Below are 6,000 nucleotides of genomic sequence, written 5' to 3'. Positions count from 1 at the left end.
AATGTAATGATATTCAGCTGTGGATTTTCATGCAAAAGATTTCTTCTGTTAAAATCCCGCTGGAAAACCTCTACTGGTAACAACTGTAATGCCTTCTGAGGTTTTTTTTTGAGGTTTTTCAATGATCCTGCAGGTTTATTGATAGAGAGCTGGCAGATTCTGTAATAATATTCTAATATGGGGACAGTGAAATTTAACAAGAACACTGAAATTGTCAATATAAAATTTGACAATAAGATTAACATGCGTTGAGACGTAGTGGTACAGAAGAAGAAGAAGAACGTCCGGCTCTTACAATCTATTAAGAGTGTTGGGATGGAAGGAGAGTGAGGGTGATGTAGAAAAGTCAGCGGCATGGATATGGTGGAGGTGGCGAGGACGGATTGTTTCTTCAAGAAAAAGGAGAAAATGGTATTATCTCCAGAAATAGTTAGATTTTTTTTTAAAGTGTCTAAAGATACTATCGCAAACCATTGATAGATAGCTCCATAACCAAAGGTAGATAGCTCCATAATTATTATTATTATTATTATTATCCTTTATTTATATAGCGCCAACAGTTTACGCAGCGCTTAATACAATACATAAATTCAAGGGATATGACAAGACGAGAATTGACAGACTAAGACAAACCGATACATTTGGTGGAGAGAGCCCTGCTCGCAAGCTTACAATCTAGAGGGAAATGGGGTGACAAACATAAGGCATAGAGAAAGGGTGAGAGGTAGTGTGGGGGGGTATCAGTGACGGGGTGAGAGGTATTGTGGGGGGTATCAGTGACGGGGTGAGAGGTATTGTGGGGGGTATCAGTGACGGGGTGAGAGGTATTGTGGGGGGGTATCAGTGACGGGTGAGAGGTATTGTGGGGGGGTATCAGTGACGGGTGAGAGGTATTGTGGGGGGGTATCAGTGACGGGTGAGAGGCAGTGTGGTGGTCGTATCGATGACAAGGGAGTTCTAGCAGCTAAGATGGTCCGGCTTCTCTGAAGTGGGTTATTAGATGTTTCTTGAATGTCGGGAGGGAGGGAGAAGCTGAAGGTTCGGGGGGAGATTCCAGAGATATGGGGGCAGCTCGAGTGAAATCTTGTAGACGGGAAAAGGAAGAGGTGATGAGTGAGGAGGAGAGCCTTAGCCCATGGGAGGAACGTAGGGATCGAGTAGGAGAGTATTTGCTAATGAGGTCAGAAATGTACGGAGGAGCAGTATTATGGGGGGTATTATATGGGAGCAGTATTATGAGGGGTATTATTGGGGAGCAGTGTTATGGGGGATATTATTGGGGAGCAGTGTTATGGGGGGTAATATTGGGGAGCAGTGTTATGGGGGGTATTATTGGGGAGCAGTGTTATGGGGGGTATTGGGGAGCAGTGTTATGGGGGTATTATTGGGGAGCAGTATTATGGGGGGTATTATTGGGGAGCAGTATTATGGATGGCCTTATATGTCAGTACCAGGATCTTAAATTTAATTCTAAAGGTAATTGGGAGCCAGTGGAGGGTTTCACAGAGGGGGAAGCAGAAGAGGAGCGACGTGCAAGGAAGATGAGCCTAGCAGCGGCATTTAGGATAGACTGTAGAGGAGAGAGTAGAGACAGTGGAATGCCAACCAGAAGAGTGTTGCAGTAGTCAAGACGGGAAATGATAAGTGAATGAACCAGGGTTTTTGTGGATTCTTGGGTGAGGAATGGGCGGATACGAGAGATGTTTTTTAGGTGCAAGCGGCAGGATCTGGCGAGGGACTGAATGTGAGGGATGAAGGAGAGGTTTGAGTCAAGGACAGAGGCGTATCTACTGAAAATAGCGCCTATGGCAAGCACTGAAATTGCGCCCCTGTCCAAATAAAAACCCATTTACTAGCCCCTGCTGTCTATATATATATATATATATATATATATATATATATATTAGTCCCTGCTGCCGATAGCGGGTATAGATCAACACGCAAACCCAGATCAATTGAAATTCACTTGTGATCTCAGCACTGAAGGTATATATCAAATAAACAGAATCAGACATACAAGTCCTGTATTTGCAGGTATACAATAATAATAATATATGAAACGTAGCATCGCAGGTATAGATCAACTGAATAAGACATATTAACCCTGTATTTGCAGGTACACATAAATAATGTATGGAAACACAGCATAGCAGATATGGATCTACAGAATAACACAAAAACCCAGCTTTGCAGGTAAAAATCAATTGGAATTCACATAAAAACACGGCATTAAAGGTATATTTAAAACCCCCTAAATTACAGGCATAGATCACAGGTTGCACATCGCAAAGCCAGCCCTGGCGTCCACACTGCCGACATAGAACCTGACCAGCACCCAGATAACCCACATAAGATTTGCCATCTTTGTCCCCAAATAGCCCAGCACAAGTCAACTTTGTCCCCAAACAGTCCGGCCTGTGCCATCTCGGTCCCCAAGGCTCAAACCTCCTGCTAGTGCCATCTCTGCCCTTCCACAATTATACATCTATGATACACAAACACTTTTACAGTCACTCACTAATTCACACTTTAATTCAGAGAACTCATCCACACATTAACTCATGCTCTCCCTCATTCAGACAATAAATTCACATATTAACTCATGCTCGCCCTCATTCAGACAACTCATCCACACATTAACTCATGCTCTCTCTCATTCACTCAATGCATCCACACATTAATGCACACTCTTTACTTATATCTACCCCCCTCCCTTATCACTTTTTAACCCCCTCCCTCCCTCATCACTTTTTAACCCACCCCCTCCCTTCCTTCCTTATCACTTTTTAACTCCCTCCCTCCCTTATTACTTTTTAACTCCCTCCCTTCCTTATCACTTTTTAACCCCCTCCCTTCCTTATCACTTTTTAACTCCCTCCCTCCCTTATCACTTTTTAACCCCCTCCCTGCCTCCCTCCCTCCCTCCCTTATCACTTTTTAACCCCCTCCCTCCCTACCTTATCACTTTTTAACCCCCTCCCTCCCTGCCTTATCACTTTTTAACCCCCTCCCTCCCTGCCTTATCACTTTTTAACCCCCTCCCTCCCTCCCTGCCTTATCACTTTTTAACCCCCTCCCTCCCTGCCTTATCACTTTTTAACCCCCTCCCTCCCTGCCTTATCACTTTTTAACCCCCTCTCCCCTTGAAGTCCAGCGACGGGAGCACGATGTTGCTCTCTTCCTTCACCGCTCGCTGGTGCCCGCTGCTTCACTGCTGAGCGCCGTAATATGATGTCATATTTCGGCGCCCAGCAGTGAAGCAGCGGGCACCAGCAAGCGGCTTTTAAACACTGATGCGGAGGAGATAGAGGGGCGCCTAGCAACCGCTCGGCGCCCCTCTATCTCCTCCGCATCAGTGTTTAAAAGCAATTCGCTGGTGCCGGCATTTCATGCAGAGCGCCGCAATATGCCGGCATATTGCGGCGCTCTGCATGAAATGCCGGCACCGGGATGGGGGTAGAGGGCTCGTGGAGGAGAATGAGGGGCGCCGAGCAGTTGCTAGGCGCCCCTCTCTCTCCTCCGCATCAAAAAAAATAAAAAAATGCCGGTGATTTAAAAGCCGCTCACCGGCGCCCCCCTTGAGATGGCACGTGCCATGGCTGCCATACCCTATATACGCCTCTGGTCAAGGATGACCCCAAGGCATCGGGCCTGGTTAGTAGGAGAGATAATTAGGTAGAAGTTATAGTCAAATGGACATTTTAATTTTTTTAAAAAGCTGTGTAACAAAATAAGGACAAAATAAGAGTTTTATTTATATATGGAAATTCTATCTAGCATGACACAGTAAGCATAAATCAGATTCACTCATAAAACATATCACAAAAGACATGACCTTCACCATCAGCCTTCAGCTAAAGCGCAGAGCAGACAATGTGTCAAAGTACAGTAGTGTAAATAAGATGTTGGCATCGGCCGGATTGACGACAGATGTAAGTGCCAGTTCCCAAAAATAGCATCGCGTCGAAGGTGATTAAAACACTGTTCAGCAATTTTGCCCAATTAGTTCATAAGTAGGTCACAGTTGACCAATGAAACAGAATACTAACACGTCCCATTACTTGCTCTTAAAGTGCAACATTTTAAGACGACCCATAAACTTGGGATAATCTAAGGATGAAGACACACCTGTATCTAATAGATCTTTCAGCGGAGATGCAGTCTTAAGTGGGTACAAGACACATGCTTAAGCCTTTTATTTTTTTTGGAACGTCTTCTGGCTACACTTTGCTAGGTATTTTCAGATTGTTTTTTTTTTTTCTTTCCTAAAAGAAAAAGTTGCATTTCTGTGACCTTTCTATGATCTCTCAACTTATATTAACTGAAATACTTGTTAGTTGTTTTGTTCTGTCTCATAGATTAGTATACTTTGATTATTTTAATATAAGTCCTTATTATTTTAGTATAAAGTCCTTGAAACTTGTGCTAGGATTAATCTCTTGGAAAAAAAAATAATAAAACATATAAAAAATATAAAGCATTGGCAAGCTCTCACACATATTGATAATCCCCGGGAACCTTTTGTGAGCTTTTTAACCCAATGTCTTGCATGGCTTAGTACTTCGGGAAGATGCTTCAGAAGCTGACCAGCTAAAAACACTCCATCCGTTTGGAGATTTATGGTCTGGCAAGGTCCGGCATGGTCTCATCATGTGCCATAGCCAGCTCGCCCATGTCCACTCAACAGGCCATATTTGTAAAGAGCATTTCCGGTGCATGAATGGGGGAGCCAGCAAGAACATTAAATTGATTTCCATGGTAACTGCTCCACATTCCAACTTTTGATCCAGAATTACACCTTTTAAAGTATGAACAGTACTCTTCATCCTGGGTGCAATACATGTAAATGCAGTCCAGTAAGCACCCCTACAGGACTCTTCATGCTGTTTGTCACTGATTTAACTTATCAAACATTTTTTGTCATACTGTTATAGCTTACATTGAAATATCTTAAGAAATTCTCAAGAAAGAATATACAGTTGCCACGAGTATAGCAAACCCTTAAATAATTTGCACTGATCTCATTCGGTCTTCAATGTGAAGTACACAAGAATAACAAACCAATGAGACAGAGATCTCACAGTAAGGAGTGATCTCATTGATTGGTACACTTTTAATAGATTTTTTTTTTTTTTTTTTTTTTACAGAAAATAAGAGATAAGGTAAAAAAAAGCACCAAAAAAATGTAAGTTGCATGCACCTCAATGGCACTCTTAATATAATTTGGTTTACCCATTCCACAATGTAATTTTGGAGAATTTTACTCATGGATGTGTTGATTTCTAGCAATTCACTTTCTACCTTTTAAATTAGAGTTTAAACTCATTACAAAACACCAATAATTATGAGATAAATTGGCCTTGATATGGATGCCCCAGTGGAATTGTGTAGCTCTTTATAAGTCAACCCAGAGAGTTATTGTAGAAATTAATTAAATGCCTACACATCTAAAAAATTAGGTGACGTCTTCGCACGTGCAGTTTAAGGAGGTCAATGTCGATGAGAAAAAGAGTTAAAATAAAGTGAATTCATGAAAAACAATTAGTTTAGTTTGAACAATGAACAAGATATTTTGCAGAAATCAATAGAGCTTAAAAGAATATTGGAAACTGGGATACTGAGTTGTACTTTCATGAGTGCAACTACATCGATAACTCATGCGCTCAACTGCAGACTCAATAAAATTATATATTAATTTTATATTATTTAAGGGTGATTAACCAAATTTCACACATGGACTTCTCAATCTAGGCTGTTGCACCAATTCAGATACTGAGATAGTGTCCTTTCTTGGCTCCGCTAGTCTTAAATATTTTGGTTATAAATTTTCTCCTTGTGGAAATTTCCTGTTAGTCTAAAGGTGACATCAACCAATGAAGAGCAGCTGCACAGAGGAGGCCCCTGCCGGCGACCAATAGAGCTACTTGTACGGACCTTTCAAATCCTGGCGCCAAAGCTGCTGCATACCGCGTTAACACCGAATGAACCCCTTAAAATAAA

This window comes from Sceloporus occidentalis, unplaced genomic scaffold (genome assembly GCF_023333645.1).
Source record: "Sceloporus occidentalis isolate IW3139 unplaced genomic scaffold, rSceOcc1.0.p SCAF_199, whole genome shotgun sequence".
Classification (NCBI taxonomy): Eukaryota; Metazoa; Chordata; class Lepidosauria; order Squamata; family Phrynosomatidae; genus Sceloporus; species Sceloporus occidentalis.
Note: the sequence above shows the minus strand (reverse complement) of the source record.